We start from the raw sequence: 17,316 nt of genomic DNA, 5'->3' as shown, positions 1-17,316 counted from the left end.
ATGGATTTTGCCTCAAACTGAGTTCCCTTGCTACCAGGCTTACAGAGATAGGAATAAGGACTTTGGGAGGAGGAGGTAGCAAAGCAAAGGCACAATTTCATTTTCTCCTCTGCAGTAAGAAAGCAAAAGATCCATTAGATGAGAAAATGTATGTGAAAGCACTTAGCACAGTGCTTGGCAAATAGATGGGATTCAATAATATTGACTTTTTTTGTTTTATCTGTGCTCAGTGTAGGGACCCATAAGGCAGTCTAGTGTGTAGGAAGAATAACTGGGGAGCCATTTGGAGTAAGGGAGTGTTCTCTACCTGGATGATAGTTAAAATTTTGCTGTTAGATGGGAATGCAAGCTGGTGCAGCCACTCTGGAAAACAGTACGGAGTTTCCTCAAAAAACTAAAAATGGAACTACCCTACGACCCAGCATTTATCCACGGGATACAGGTGTGCTGTTTCGAAGGGACACATGCACCCCCATGTTTATAGCAGCACTATCAACAATAGCCAAAGTATGGAAACAGCCCAAACGTCCATCGATGGATGAATGGATAAAGAAAATGTGGTATGTATGTGTATATGTGTGTGTGTGTTTACACACACACACACACACACACACACACACACAATGGAGTATTACTCGGCAATCAAAAAGAATGAAATCTTGCCATTTGCAACTACGTGGATAGAACTGGAGGGGATTATGCTAAGTGAAATTAGTCAGAGAAAGACAAAAATCATTGACTTCATTCATATGAGGACTTTAAGACACAGAACAGATGAACACAAGGGAAGGGAAGCAAAAATAACATAAAACCAGGGAGGGGGACAAAACAGAAGAGACTCATAAGTATGGAGAACAAACTGAGGGTTACTGGAGGGGTTGTGGGAGGGGGGATGGGCTAAATGGGTAAAGGGCACTAAGGAATCTACTCCTGAAATCATTGTTGCACTATATGCTAATTTGGATGTAAATTAAAAAAAATAAAAAATAAAACAAGTTAAAAAATTTTGCCATTAGAGTTTCTTTCCTTTGACTCTATTAAAAAGCAAATACCAATTGGAGATAAAACACATTGTTTTTAGACATTTCATTTTTACTATTGATGGTTTATTTTATATATAATAAGTATATATGTATATAAAGTATAATGTATAATGTATTTATGTATAATAAGTATATATGTATACATATATAAATATATGTACATATTATATACATATTTCTTTTTTACAGCCAGTAGTGGAGATAACATAAATGTCATAGATGAGGAATAAGTACAAATTTTCTATTTCTCAAAGCTAGACAAAAACCTGCCAGTCTGAACTGTAAAACTATTACTCTTATCGCTTCTGCTGTTTAAATTTTTTTTAAAAAGTTTATTTACTTTTGAGAGAGAGAGAGAGTGAGTGGGGGGTGGGCAGAGAGAGAGGGAGACATAATCTGGAGCAAGCTCCAGGCTCTGCGCTGTCAGCACAGAGCCTGATGTGGGGCTTGAACTCACGAACTGTGAGATCATGTCCTGAGCCGAAGTCAGACACTTAACCAACTGAGCCACCCAGGCGCCCCTATAACTTCTACTATTTAAATAAATAACATTAGGGGCGTGTAGCTGGCTCAGTCAGTAGAGCATGTGATTCTTGATCTTGGGTCATGAGTTTGAGCCCCACATTGGGCATGGAGCCTACTTCAAAAAGTAAAATAAAATCTTTAAATAAATTTAACATTTATAAGTTTCTTATAGAGAGGAGACAGTAATGTAGAAACCAAGGAACAACCAGGTCATTTGCTTTAATACTGAGGCACTTTCTTAATCGGACATGTGAGGTATGGCAGAAGGTCTTATCTATTGACAACTTAGAAAGTGATAGCTGAGGCCAAAGGAAAACAGAAATCACTGCCACTTTTATGCACTTAAAGTGCTTAATAGGCAGCTTCTAATTCTACTTCATGTATTTTAATACTACCCAAACCTACAACAGCACACATAGTACTCGTAAGTGCTCAATAAATGTTTAAAACCAAACTAAAAACCAAAATAAAGCAAAACCAAACTGGTATTTGTTAACACATGTCAGCTATGTCCCACACTAGGTTCAATAAAACTATCAAGTTCATGCAAGCCCTGAAAACAAAGTGCCCACATTCTGTATTTGTGGGGACTATCCCACATGTACTTTCTTTTTACTCTCAACAGTTTCCTGAGATATGTATTAATACTAGCCTAGAGTTCAAGATTCCTAATTCCAAAATTAGTAGACAAAAGTAAAAGACTGAAAAAACAAAATAAAAACAGAAAAACAAGCAACTTTTGGGGGGGGGGAGAGATTCCCCTTTATTTTAATAGAGAACAATTAGAACTCAATAATTAAAAGACAGAAAAATTGACAAAGGATCCAAACAAACAAATCCTAAAAGGAGATCTCTGTAACAATCAAAGAAAGGCTCTGCCTAAAATCTGAGTTCAGAGCTGTCTGCTAAATGGCCTGGACCAGACCTCATAGCCAAGGCTGAAGATAAATGGGCCTTTTTCCATGCCCTAATCCCAAATCTAATCTTGCAACTTTAACACCCTCCACCGGGAGTGAAGACATCAGAAAGCCAAGAGCCCTGGAAAGAATAGGTCAGCACTGTCCGGGCTTCATGGATAAACACAGCTGTGGAGGAGGAATGCACAGGGCAGATTTCCAGAGCCTGTGGACCCCCTGATATTCCTTGCAGAGGGAATCAAGCTTTGTCTGGCCTGTGCAGAGCCTCTAGAGTCTAGCTGCTCAAAGTATGGTTCCTGAGCATCTTCAAGAAGCTTACAGAAATGCAGAGCCTTTAGCGCCCACTCCAGGCTTCTTGAACCAGAATCTGCATTTTAGTAAGCTTCCCAGGTGATGTTGATGTGCATGCAGTGGAGCTTGAGAAACACTGCCCTTGGGGACCTGGCTCAGGGTTTCCTCATTGTAGGTGCTCAGTAAATGTCTGCTGATTGAATGAAAGACTGGACAGGGTATCTCTGGGGTCCCCTTCTAAAGTAAATCATCTGACTTACTGAAAACTCGTCACTCTTCATGCTGAGTAAAGCATTAACCATTTTACAAAGGGCTTTAAGTAAGATTAATGAATTAATAACAGTATTGTGGTATTGATATTTTCTACAGTGAATTTAGAGTTTCTTATTAATAATACCATTTCACTAGGCTTCTTTATATGCCCAGGAGGCACCAACAAGGCACAAATCTTTCTCTATTGCCCTTTCTGGAATTACTGAGAATGGAAAATCAAATGAGTAAAAATGAGAATAACAAATCTGAAAATGCTGGAGAAAAGGGTGCCCACCAGTGCAGGACATTGCTGTTTTACTTGACTTTCAGAGAATGTAGTCCATAAGCTTTCACCTTGTACCACATGGGTCTCTGTATGTGGAGGGGGTGATGGCAAAGAGGGAAAGAAGAGAAAGAAGAGACCAAGGATTAAGGACCCCTGTGCTGTCCTATGAGCAGAATCACCAAATCTGGCCATTAAGGTGCTTCTGAAGCACCTGTTCACCATTATCATTATCATTACCATCACCATCACTTTTAATTCTACTTGCTGTCTGCCAATGTCTTTACTGAGAAGACCGCCTTAGTAGTCACCCAAACCTTAATGTCAAGGTTGGTCATTGACCTTAGGCTGCCAGGAAACCAGTTAAAAGAAGGAGACAAGAGGGATCCATGGGATGGAGAAGCATTCTGAGTTCCGCTAATGAGTGAGGTGACTCACGTCTGACTCAGACAAGCGAAGCCGAGCCTGGGAGATGGGAGGCGGTGCAGGGCAGACCTCAAAGGAGCTCTGCTGAAATGTTCAAATGGGAGCTGGGCTGCCAGGGACGTGGTGTTATTTAGAGAACTGCCTGTAGCTCTGGCATTGGAAGGAAGAGTGGATCCTGAAAACAGAAGGAGAAAATTGCACCTGAAGCCAGAAACCAAGTTGTGAATCTTCTGTGCTTTGACAAACATGTAAATTCTCTAGTGACAGTGACCTGCTCTTTGGGAAATCTCAGAATATGAACTCAATAGGAATTCATTGTCATCAGGTCCCTGGGGAGTAGAGGTAAATCATGTGTCACCCTCTGTTTTTCTAATGCCCTCAATTAGAAAAATAAGCCTCCTTTGACTTTATTATTATTATTATTATTTTTAATGTTTTCATTCATTTTTGAGAGACAGAGCAACAGACTCTGAAGCAGGCTGCAGCCTCTGGCTGTCAGCACAGAGTCCGACGCGGGGCTTGAACCCGCGAACCATCAGATCATGACCTGAGACAAAGTTGGACGCTTAACCAACTGAGCCACCCAGGTGCCCCCACTTTCTTTAGTATTTTGCTTTTGGAGAACATTGTGATGCAACCTGCGCTCATGGGTAGATTTTTTAAAAATCTGAACATGTGACTAAGGCACCTTCTCTCTTATTAATGTCTAATTGAGGTTCTGAGTTTGAAGATCCTAAGGTCATATATTATTATGAAGGTTGGTAACTGCACTGTCCTATGTGGATTGTACTGAAATGATATGCACACAAGTGACACAGAATCTGTAGGTAGATCCCCTGAAGAGCATGCATTTGTGAGATGGCTGGCTGTAGGTATGACTATCTGGGTGACACAGTTTGTCTCCATGTGCTAAGTAACCCACACAGATATTAACCCTACAACCTCAGCCTCATTAAGATGATGCATACCAACTCAGCTCTCTAAAAATAATTTTGGTTATTTACAGATTTATATGTGATTTGATGACTATGGTCACAAATGCACTTCACCAGAATGGCACCAAGGCAGTGGAAGAGACAGGGGTTCTTTGGCATTTTGCCCACCTGTGAACTTTCAAGGAGATGAAAATTAAATTGCTCCAAAAGCAAAAGTATTTCAACTTTGCCTGCCCCCAGCAGATGGCAACAACAATTGGGACACCATTGCTTTAGCATTGGTCAACTAGTTTTCTGTCATCAGCAGGTTTGCTCTATTTAATTTGGGGGGCTTGGCAACACTATTAACCTCAGTATGTCTAATAATCACAAAAGCAATGAGAACGTTGAATGTGCTTTTGAGGAGAGGTTTAGGATTTTGAAGAAAATAAAAGATAGTCACAAATTGAATGTGGTAATAAAAATCACCAGTGTTGCATGTGGGTAAAAGATGGATCATTAGTTAACAGAGGTGATTCAGAAAGACAAAGAGATTAAAAACGTGAAAAAAAACCTGGCAGGGTCTATGCAATGAACAGTAATCAGTAAGCAATGAGGAAAGGTAATTCAAGAAATGGAAGTAATCTGGAGTGTGAGATTAGAGAACTGACATCAACTTTAGTGCCTATACAGTTGACTATCGAACAATGCAGGGTTAAGGGTGCAGCCCCACACACACACACTAAAAAAAATCTGTGTATAACTTTGACTTCCCCAAAACGTAACTACTAATAGCCTACTGTTGACTGGAAGCTTTACTGATAACATATGCAGTCAATTAACACATATTTTGTATGTTTTACGTATTATATACTGTATTCTTACAAATAAAATAAGCTAAAGAAAGGAAAATGTTATTAAGAAAATCAGAAGGGGAGGGGCGCCTGAGTGGCTCAGTCAGTTAAGCATCCGACTCTTTTTTTTTTTTTTAATTTTTTTAATGTTTATTTTTGAGACAGAGGGAGACAGAGCATGAATGGGGGAGGGTCACAGAGAGGGAGACACAGAATCAGAAGCAGGCTCCAGGCTCCAAGCTGTCAGCACAGAGCTCGACGTGGGGCTTGAACTCACGGACTGTGAGATCATGACCTGAGCCGAGGTCAGATGCTTAACCGACTGAGCCACCCAGACGCACCAAGCATCCAACTCTTGAGTTTGGTTCAGGTCATGATCTCACAGTTCATGAGTTCAAGCCTTACATTGGACTGCACTGAAGGCTGCTTGGGATTCTCTCTCTCCCTCTCCCTCTGCTCCCCCTCCCTGCCCCCGCTTGTGTGCATGCTCTCTCTCTCTCTCAAAAACAAAAAAAAAGAAAGAAAAAGAAAATCATAAGAGAAAATACATTTACAGTACTATATTATATTTATCAAAAAAATCTGCTTTATGTAAGTGGTTCAAAGCCATTATTTAAGGGTCAACTATAATCCAAATATTAATTCAGGTAAGGGCTGAAAATATGTACGACATGTTTAAAAAAATTAATTAATTTATTTTGAAGCTCTGTGCTGTCAGCCTGATGCAGGGCTTGATCCTATGAACCAAGAGATCATAACATGAGCCAAAATCGAGCCAGATGCATACCAAACTGAGCCACCTTGGTGCCCCTGTCATAAGCATTTAAAAGCCAGGTGTTGTAAAAGTCCTCATTCTGAAACCTTTGCTGAACACCAGTAATAGTTCCATAGATTCAATATCTGTTAGATCAACACAACATTAAATTCCCTGTGGAAGCTGCTGAAGAGTTCTTTATCATACTTGGTGCAGCCTACCAAGGGCTGCTTTGACCATTTCTCAATGTATATGAACTGGTCTGTTTTGCATAAAGAAGCCCAGTAGAATGGATATCAGCAAGGAGAGGAGAATGCTACCTAGGTTTGAAGCTTTGAAGGACCATGGAACTCCCTTTTGGTGGAAATGTGTCTTTCTAAGCTTAAGTCACTCTTAGCCATTGTTGTCTTACTAATGGTCTTTCACAATTCACCTGTTTGTAAGGTGCAAAAAATGTGTATATATGTGTCTCTGTATTTTTTTCTCAATCATGCTTTTTTATTTCACATGGGGTTGTAGGATTTTCCTTTAGCCTTTAGTTAATTCTTTAATATGATTTCCCATGGCAGCTTGGTATTCCATTTCCTTATTATGTCATTTGATCCACCCTTTGCTGAACTAATAAGAATGCTTATATTTATATAACTTGGCATAAATTATTATGCTTTTCTGAACACTTCACTGGGATAAATTAGCAGAATAAAGTTACTGGCTCATAATGTTATGAACATCTTTAGAGTTTTAATATATTTCCAGATTTGCCTTCAGAAAGGTTTGGCCATCTGATAACTCTTCCAGAAATTTATCAGTGTTCCTCTTTCCATGCACTTTTGTCAGTACTAGATACTATTTTATCTCCACTCATTTTTGAGGGTATTTTAAAATGTTTTATTTATTTGGTTGTTATCAAGACCTCTTTCTATGATTTTAATGCATGTCTTTTGTGAATTTTTCCATCGAAATATTTGCCTTTTAATTATTGACTTGTAATAGGTCTTTGTATATTAAGGAAGCATACCTCTCCCCTCAATTTTTTATTAGTCTTTTAACTTTATTTATAGTGGCCACCTTTGTTTTTCATCTCTAAAGATAATACCAGTCACAATCAATTCACATGGCCAATGAGGAGACCAAATATGAAATTATTTGTGAAAATGCTATAAAACATAAAGGATTTTTATCATATACTTCTAGGGTTGATGCTACCCAGAAATTGAGATTATTTATTGGCCTACAAGTCTAAAATGAATTTGTAGGTAATTAAACTTCTATTCTCGGCTCTGACAGTACCTTACAAAACAAGAAATTAATTTAAATCTTTTGTACCATAGTTATTAAGAATGTTATAAAAAATAAACAATGATGTCAGATATAAAAGTGCTCTGAGACTTTTCGATGGTTCTACATAAAACCAAGTTGTTGCATTATTACTCTTTTACTTTCTTTTCAAAAATCTAATTAATCCAGTACAGGTGCATTATAACAGGAAAGGCACTATATTGATCACTACTGTTACTTTAGGCTCATCAGTTATGCCCTGCTCACCTTCCCAGATAGTCCTTTCCTCAAACCTTTCTTTACTTGAAAACAAAAAGAGATCCATCAGTGAAAAACTCTTCTACAATAAAAAGAAATGGTTTCTTTCTTTCTTTCTTTCTTTCTTTCTTTCTTTCTAAGCAGGCTCCATGCCCACCGTGGGGCTGGAACTCACAACTCTGAGATCAAGTCACATGCTCCACTAACTGAGCCAGACAGGTGCCCAGAAGTGTTTTTCTTAATTGCATAGTTTTATAATTAACTAAGTAATATTAGTAACAATATTTATTATTATTATTTTTTTATTATTTTTTATTTTTAGTAACAATATTTAAAGGCATGCGTGGACAAGTCTTGCTCCCAGTGATAAATCCATCCTCCCTCTGGCCCCACCCTACTCCCTATGGCTTCTTTGTATTCTTCCCGTGTTTCTTCATATGTATGCAAGCAGGTACAAATAAATATTATCACTATAATTCCTCTTTTCATTCACAAAAGTAGCATACTATATACATTGTTCTCTACTTTGCTTTTTTAAACTAAACAATATATCTTCAACAGAAGACCTTCAATAGGAAGATATTTAATGTAAACAAGAGACATGATGACATTGGCATTAAACAAGAAAGTTTTAAAATTCCTGTGTCAGTTCTGTCACCGTAATTATAGAAGCTTAGAGCTGGATACTGTGGTAAAAGCTTTGCTGGGTCAGTCATCAAACCTGTTCCTCTTTTTCTTCAGCACAGGACTGCATTTGAAGCTTCCCTTGCTGTTGGGTGTGACCATATGACTGGATAGAAAAAATGTGAGCAGAGCTTATGTGCACCACTTCTAGGTCCAGCCTATAAGGATCTCTCCATGCAATCCTCTATGTTCTTTCCCTGTCAGCACGATGTCAACACCTACAGTAACCTCATAAGCCACACGCTGAAGATGGCAGAATTACAAGATGGAAGGGCCTGGTTCCTTGAACAACACTTGGAAGAGAGCCACCCACCATGAGCACCCATTTTGGATGTTTTGTGAGTGAGAAATAAATTTCCTGTCATGTTAATAGTGCAGTAAATATGGGGCACCTGGGTGGCTCAGTTGGTTAGGTGTCCAACTTCAGTTCAGGTCATGATCTCGTGGTTTGTGAGTTCAAGCCCTGCACTGGGCTCTGTGCTGATGGCTCAGAGCCTGGATCCTGCTTCACATTCTGTGTCTCCCTCTCTCTCTGCTCCTCCCCCACTCACACTCTGTCTCTCTGTCTCTCAAACATAAATAAAACATTTTTTAAAGACTTAAAACACTGCAGCAAATATTATCTTAATTAGTTTAGATAACAACCTCAAATCTCCTCTAGTCCAATGACTGGCATATGGCAGTTGCTCAATAAATGTGTCTGGATAAATGAGTGAATATTTAAACACCTCTGGAGATAAAGAATTAATTCACTGCCCTATCGGTCCATTTAATACATTTCAATCAGCTGGAATTATTGGAAAATTATTTATATGGCGCTAAAACCCATTACCTTTAATTTGTACTCAAGACTGCCCTTCCCAGTCATTCAAAATTTAAGTCTGAACTCTTTTCAAGGCAGCCCTTCAATTATTTTATACTTCCTCTCATTCCCTCCATGACAAACCTCTGATCTCCAAGCTAAATAGCCTAATGTTTTTAATTGTTCTTATTATGTTATAGTTACTAAAACTCTTATCACCATCTTTACCCCCTTCTGGGCACTTTTGGGTTTGTCATTGTTTCCCATCCAATGGGTACTCAGAACAGAATGTCATACTCTTGGCAGACACTGACCAGCCCTGGAGGGTACCAGTTGCCTTTCCTAGTCAGGACTCCATACTTCAATTAAAACAGCTTAATATTTTAGTCTTAGAGGTGGTCGTATCACCTGTTGACTCATTTTGAGCTTGGTCAACCTTTCTACTTCTCTCTCCTCTGCACCCCACATACACCATAATTTATTTATTTATTTATTTATTTATTTATTTATTTATATTATTATTATTATTTTTAGTGTTTATTTATTATTGACAGAGAGAGAGACAGAGCATGAGCGGGAGAGGAGCAGAGAGAGAGGGAGACACAGAATCCGAAGCAGGCTCCAGGCTCTGAACTGTCAGCCCAGAGCCTGATGCGGGGCTCGAACTCACGGACAGCAAGATCATGACCTGAGCCAAAGTCGGACGCTCAACCGACTGAGCCACCCAGGTGCCCCTACACCATAATTTATTCTATGACCTTGGACAAATCATTTCACTTCTTCTCTAGGACTAATTTCTCATGAGAAAAGTGAGGTGGTTGGAGCAGGTGATTTCTGAGTTACTTATCCCCCTGCCCATCTTAATATTCTTTGGGTCTAAAATAGGAAGTTCTGAGAGCTCACATAGTATGTACCTTTTTTTAAAATTGTTTTTTAATGTTTATTTATTTTTGGGAGAGACAGAGATAGAGTGATAGTGGGGGAGGGGCAGAGAGAGAGGGAGATAGAGACTCCAAAGCAGGCTCCAGTCTCTGAGCTGTCAGCACAGAGCCCAACGCAGGGCTCGAACTCACGCACTGTGAGATCATGACCTGAGCTGAAGTTGGATGCTTAACCAACTGAGCCACCTGGGCGCCCCTGTATGTACCTTTTTATGTAGAATCCTTCACCTATAGCAGTATGAAAGTATAAATTTGCCTGGAAACATTAAACTCATCAAACAACATGAAACCGTACAGGTAATTTTTCTCAGCTTCCATTCACAGATATGTGGACAACATGTGGGATGTTGTATCTATACAACTAAGGCCAACGACCTATGCCAAACTATAGTAGTCAAGGAGGGGAAAAAAAACACACAGGCAAAAAAAAAAAAAAAAAAAAAAGAAGAAGAAAATAAAACAAGCAGTGAGAGCATGAGGGGAATCAGGGTGTGGTTTTCTCTGAAGGAATACTCCATCCATCACTTTGTTAACCCAAGGGACAATGACCATGAAAAAGAGGATACACATTTCACTCAGCAGAAAACCTGGTTTGATATTTTGTCAATTTCCTCATCTCATTTCTCACATCATCCAAACATGCCAAAACCCAAAACAAAACAAAACAAAAAACCACTCAACCACTCAATGGGCAAATAAATGTATGTGCTGTGGGCGGAAATCAAACCATGTCTCCATAACCCTTGCCCTTGGTTAGTTTCTTATAAAGCAGACATCTTCCATGATTTTAGCTGATTAATTCCTCCTGGTATTTCTGCATGACTGTCCTCCATCCATGCCACAGAGGCTGGATCCACTTTCCAGGCTAGACTGAGATTCTACGCATTATTATTTGACCTCTTTTGAAAAACTCATTGCCAGCTTTATAACCCGATCTGGGCACACCCCCCATTGGGGCCTGCATTTCCTGTGGATGATGCGTTGGTTTCCTAGGTGACAGTGGGAAGGAATAGACCTGTTAGCTGGTGGCTTCTGACTCACTCTCTGCAATGGACGTCACAGAATCGTGGCTGAACAAGTGGATGCTGAGAAAAACATGTGCTCCAGGGAGCAGCGGGGCACTAATGGTTAAAACCATCCCATTGTACCAGCTCTCTCTCCCACTAAGCAAGCCAACAGACTGACATGATATCAGATCTGAAAAAAAAAAAGCAACAGATTTGGAACCTCTCTGAACTCCCAGTCGTATAGAAGTGCACAGTGGAGTCCTAGTTACAACACCAATATTTTGTTCCTTTCCTTGTTTAGAATTTCCTTTTTTTTCTGGAGTGTGAAAGTACCAGGATTCTCTAATGAAATGTCAGATGGAGGCTGAAGAGCAGGAAGTAGAGACAAACCAAAAACTCACCAAAAGCCTGTTTACTAAGATGACAGCTCTTTTTTTTTTAATTTATTTTTGAGAGAGAGAGAGAGAGAGAGAGAGAAGGGGGGGGAGAGAGAGACAGAGCGTGAGCGGGGGAGGGGCAGAAAGAGAGGGAGACACAGAATCCGAAGCAGGTTCCAGGCTCTGAGCTGTCAGCACAGAGCTCGACGCAGGGCTCATACTCATGAGTCACAAGATCATGACCGAAGCCAAAGTCGGACACCTGACTGAGCCACCCAGGCACTCCAAAGGTGACAGCTTCTTTTGATCTTTCACACTTGCTCCCTGAGAGGAGAAGGTTAACTCACAGTGGGCTAACCAATTATCAGAGTCCAGGATGAAAAATACATTCTGTTGTGAAATTAATCTTCAGAAAAGCTGGATTTCATGAAGTCTAGACACACACACACACACACACACACACACACACAGTGAGGGGGGTGGAGAGAGAGAGATTAACTTTCTAGCTACCTCTTTTTCTATCAGCTGAACCCAGCAACGTATAAGTCAGGGAAGACTGCCTGGAATAAAACACACGGAAGAGTTCCTTTGTCCTATAAATCTGAACTACTAAAGACTGAATGGATTCTTTAGATTCTTGAATTCCTTAAATGACCAACAAACCTAAAGGTTCTCTACTGGAGATAATGCATCTTGTTTTCCACGGAGCCTTAAGGGATGCTTTAAATAGCATCAGCAAGCATCCGAATGAATTAGACAGCAAATGTAGGTTAGCTTTATTTAGACAGATAAAGACAAGCAGAGAAAGTTGTCTGGTTCAAGGGCAGTGCAGCCTGACACGACAGCATTTCTCAGAGGAGGGGAAATTGCTTTGGGAGAGTCAGAGGTATTTTGGGCAAAGAGCAAAGTTCCTTGGATCACCAGGGGAAGCAATGCTAAGTTCTTCAGTACAGAGGAGCAGGAATTAAGAGTGGCCTGCCACTCATTGAAGGAAAGATCTATAGATTTAAAATGTAAAACAGAACTCAGCATCCCTAAGTTCACATATGCATCCTCTTTTCTCTCTCGCATTCCTTGGGAGCACCATCAGAAAGGACACACTTCCCAGAACATGAGCTAAGGCAGGGAGTTTATCAGACTCCTCTGGAATGGGACTCGGCATCCCCAGCAAGTTCTGCTTCAGGAAGTATGTCCAGATGGAGGGCCCCTGGAGATGGGGGAGCCCAGAAAGCAGGGACACTGGCAAATACGAGGGCATCCACTCATTAGACAAAAATGTAGGTGCCTGGAAAAAAGGTGCAGTGCATGAATTTGGTTTACTTTTTTCTCCTTTTTCCCCCCATCCCTTGAATTATTTTCTGAAAACAAACTCCTTATAAAAAGCAGTAGGTCTAGAAAAATGTGTACAACTTTCTGGTTTCATTTGTTTTTACTGTGATGTTTACGGTTTCTTGTCTTTCTAACTTTTTGCTAACTTTCCTCCTCAGCGGGCCAAAGTCAAGTGATATTTGATGTCAGCTTGTAGCCCTATCAGTAATTTGTTTTAAAAATAAAAAACAATTTCAATCCATTATGATGTTCCAAATGTAGCACTGAATTTAGACTTGTAAAAATATCTTCAGAAAAATCTAAAAATTTAGATTTGCATAGATTTCCATTTCCTCCAAATCTAATTTTTATATGTTTCCTTTTTTAAGGGTCTCGTAACTTCTGAAACTTATACATCTTTAAATGTCGCCAAGGCAGGTATAGCAGAGGGAAATACTATGTTATGACCCTGTCATGAAGCAGAATTTAAGCTTCATTGTGAATTAGGCATGTATTCCACTTTCTTTGTACTTACCATTCAATAATTCACTGCCTTCCTCCCTCCCTCCCTTCCTCCCCTCCTTCGTTCCTTCCACAGTTATTTATTGAGAGCCTACCCTACACAAACAGTGAGCATCAGACTTACTTGCTCCTCTTCTCCATTACCGGGGGATTCTCTCCCTAATCGTTGCCTCTCCCCTCTGTCTACCCCAAGCCCATTCACTACTTACCTGGTAAACTAGCATATGGACTAATAATGTGTTCAATTGGGAACTACCGTTTTACACTTTTACCAAAGCACACAAAACTTCTCTAATTCACTGCCCCAAACTCATTATACTTTTAGCCATTTGTAAAACTGGCAAATCAGTTAATCATTTGAATTCTAAGAAGGAGGTGGAAAGCCAATTCCTGTGACTGTATTTGTAAAGTAGTAAAGTCAAAAGACTCATATGAGACCTGGTACCATGCTTATTCCAGTGTCTAACTTTTTTTTTTTTAAGTTCATTTATTTTTGAGAGAGAGACAGAGTGAGCAGGGGAGGAGCAGAGAAAGAGGGAGACACAGAATCGGAAGCAGACGCCAGGCTCTGAGCTGTCAGCATGGAGCCTGACATGGGGCTTGAACTCATGAACTGTGAGATCATGACCCGAGCCAAAGTCGGATGCTTAACCCACTGAGTCACCCAGGTGCCCCAAATGTTATACTTTTAGTAAAACCCCCTCACCTAAAGTCTTCATTTTTGTAGTTACAAGAATGTGATCAAAAGGGAGACTAGTCTTTTATTCCTTTTTGGTAAAGACACTAACATTTCCATGTGAAGTGAAATGAAAAAACTTAACATCCCTGAGGGGTGCCTGGCTAGCTCATTTGAGAGGAAGTGACTCTTTTGTTTTTTAACCTGTTTTTTTCTTTTCTTTTCTTTTATGAATATAATTTATTGTCAAATTGGCTTACATACAACACCCAATAAGAGAAAATGACTCTTGATCTCAGGGTCCTGAGTTTGAGCCCCATGTTGGGGGTAGAGATTACTTAAAAAGAAAAGAAGGAAAGAAAGAAAGAAAAGGAAAGAAAGAAGAAAAAGAAAGAAAGAAAGAAAGAAAGAAAGAAAGAAAAGAAAGAAAGACAACAGAACTTAACATCCTTGGGATCTATATTTCTTGCTCTGACATCTGTAATGTAATCACCTCACTATTATTAGAGTATCTTCATTAAAATTTCCCAATTTGTGCTAATAACGAGACTTTTAAAGTGTTCTTCAATAAGTCAATCTCAGAACTCACTTTTAATATTTTTTAAGTGCTGGAGGGAAAAAAAAAAACTTGAATATGGAGGTAGAAGACAAAGTTATAATTGCTAATCCAAATAAATAAAATACGATGTACGTAACTTTAAAAAAATCGTAACAATCTTTTGTTTGTGTTTTCCGGCCGTTCTCCACGTTTGCTACACTACTATTTCAGTAATCTTAATAATTCTCTGAAGAAGACAATGTTTTCATAGTGTTCGACTAGATAGACTGAGAGTCACACATTTTATTTTTGTTTTGTGACATTTGTGGCTCTTCAGCGTGACACTGGCATTCTTCCTCCTCTGATGCAACTTCCTTCTCTGTTTCACTCTGTTTTGGTCGAGGTTGTTTCAACCTCCCCCCTTCTCTGTGCAGTCTTTCAGCTGGACCAGGAGAGCCCGAGCTGTCGCTTTGTTTTCTGAACATCCGCTTCTGTTTCCTGTGGCAACACCTGCAGATAAATACGTGGCCGGCTACCCAAACGGACACTGCCCGCACCCCCCAGACGCTCTCCTCCGCAGGCCCGCGCAGACCCAGGTATGCGCGCACATGCGTGCTCAGCTCCTCCACCCTCCCCCGGGGAGCTCAGAGGACTCCAGCTGTTTTCCGGCCCTGGCAGCAGAAGCGGCTGCAGAGCCTCTAATGTTCCTTCTCTGGAACCAGCGCTGATCGTGCTGCTGCTGCTGCTGCTGCTGCCAGAGAAGGATTTAAGTCACCTGGACTGAGGAGAAGACCGCTGAACTGTGTAAAGACGGTGGAGCCAGATACTTCAGGCTATTTGAAGCCATCAGAGGGGAAGGAGCCAGACTTGGGGTTCCTCCACCCGAAGCGTGTTGCCCGCATTGTTGACAACCACGTACTGATATTTCAAGACTCAGCTCAAGCATAATAATCTCTTTCTGAAGCTTTTCCTGATAGGCTGCCTGGCCCTTCTATACCTGTAACATCGTTATTTCATTTAGGTGCTTATCTCCCCTCCCCCCCCCCCCCCCAACCCCACGTTAGATCCAAACTTTTAAAGGCGTGCACCTTGGCTGATTCATCTTAGTATCTTAGTGTCTTAGCATCTTGGCACATAACAGGTGCTCAATAAATGTTGGATGGATGAATGGAATTCACTGCTCCCCTCCCATGGGTGAAAGTAGCAATTGACTTTTGGTGGAGGGGGAAAGAGAATAGTGTCCTAACAGGTGTCTTTTCTCCTCTTTGAAGTTAACATTGGAAATGAAGAGCCCACTGTGATGGTGTGAGGATGCCCCCCCCCCCCCGCCCCCAAACATGTGAAAATAACTCAGCAAAAAACAGAGCAGCTGCCTGGTCATCTTCCCCATCACTGGGATTTCTTCAGGTAACCAATAAATAGGTAAGTCCGATCCTGCTTACCAGATAAGCCTTTGAAAAACTCACAAGCGGGAGTGAGAGGAAACTGTTGTATCAAGGAACATTGTATTAGCAACAGGAAAATGTGGCGCGTATCTATTAAATTGACTGATGCAATTCATGTCCCAGAGTAAGATGTTTCAACATTTAAAATGTTTCAGCATCAAGGGATGGTAAGGATAAGACAGACTGTGTTAGGTTCATAACTTGCATTATCTCATTTTGATTCTCCCAAAAACCCATAAAGAGACCTTACTGTCTTCATCTTACAAATGAAGACAATGAGGCTTGGAAAGGAAGCCATCTTGGTACTAATACTCAACCGAGCTTAGATTCAAACTCAAATCTGTCTGGCTCCAGAGTCCTTTCTTCACTACTCTTGGGTCCTCTCAAGAGCTGTTTTAACAATATCGACATCAAGTTTTCAGAGAGGTTGAAAAATAAAGATTGAATATATATATATATATATATTTATTTATTTATCTATTTAGTTTGAGAGAGCATGAGTTGGGGAGGGGAAGAGCGAGAAGGAGAGAGAGAATCCTAAGCAGGCTCTGCATTGCCAGTGACAAGCCCAATGTGGGGCTCAAACCCACGAACCATGAGATTATGACCTGAGCTGAAACCAAGAGTCGGATGCTTAACCCACTGAGCTACCCAGGCTCCTCAAAGATTGAATATTTTTGAACACTGACAATGAGCCACCTACGAGGCAGGGCAGTAAGGGAGGTTGCAATGGACTGTTCTCTACTCAAGGAGCTAAGTAGCTGGTGTAGGAAGCTGGTACCCAATACAGGCTGAACAATAGATGATGAAATAAGGGCTGCTGTGAAGGGGACAGTCAGAACTGAGGGAAGGAGTGATTGGCTTGGTTGTGCAAGGAGAGCAGGGAAAGTTCACAGAACACCAGAAGGTGTCATTTTGAGAAGACTCTGAGGAGGTGGGGAGAAGGCACAGAAGGTTTGGGGACACTGCAGAGTGAGGGAACATGTTACAGGAGCTGGGTGGAAAGTTCAGGGAAGTCAGTGCATGGTTGGAATAGTGGAAGGTGAAGGTGGGTTGGAGCCAGGCCATGGAAGGCTCTGAATAGGAGCCTGAAACTGAAATGGGGAATTATTGAAGGTTTTTGAGTAGGGGGAAGGCAAGGTTCCAATCAAATCCTTGACAAAAACATCCAAAAGTATTGCTGAATTCATCCTGACACCAGATCACAAGTACACAAAGTAC

General features: G+C 40.6%; 1 long non-coding RNA gene across 1 annotated transcript in view; it reads left to right on the top strand.

Moving 5' to 3' along the window:
* The window catches only part of LOC122234842, a 46,657-nt gene that overhangs the window by 16,372 nt on the left and 12,969 nt on the right, over positions 1–17,316 (top strand). Inside the window, exons 3-6 of the long non-coding RNA XR_006212761.1 lie at positions 8,537–8,600; positions 8,684–8,817; positions 15,085–15,246; positions 15,922–16,072. This is a non-coding gene — a long non-coding RNA (uncharacterized LOC122234842). The remainder of the gene's footprint in view (positions 1–8,536; positions 8,601–8,683; positions 8,818–15,084; positions 15,247–15,921; positions 16,073–17,316) is intronic.

This window comes from Panthera tigris, chromosome A2 (genome assembly GCF_018350195.1).
Source record: "Panthera tigris isolate Pti1 chromosome A2, P.tigris_Pti1_mat1.1, whole genome shotgun sequence".
Taxonomy (NCBI): Eukaryota; Metazoa; Chordata; class Mammalia; order Carnivora; family Felidae; genus Panthera; species Panthera tigris.
This window is presented reverse-complemented; position numbering and strand designations above follow the sequence as displayed.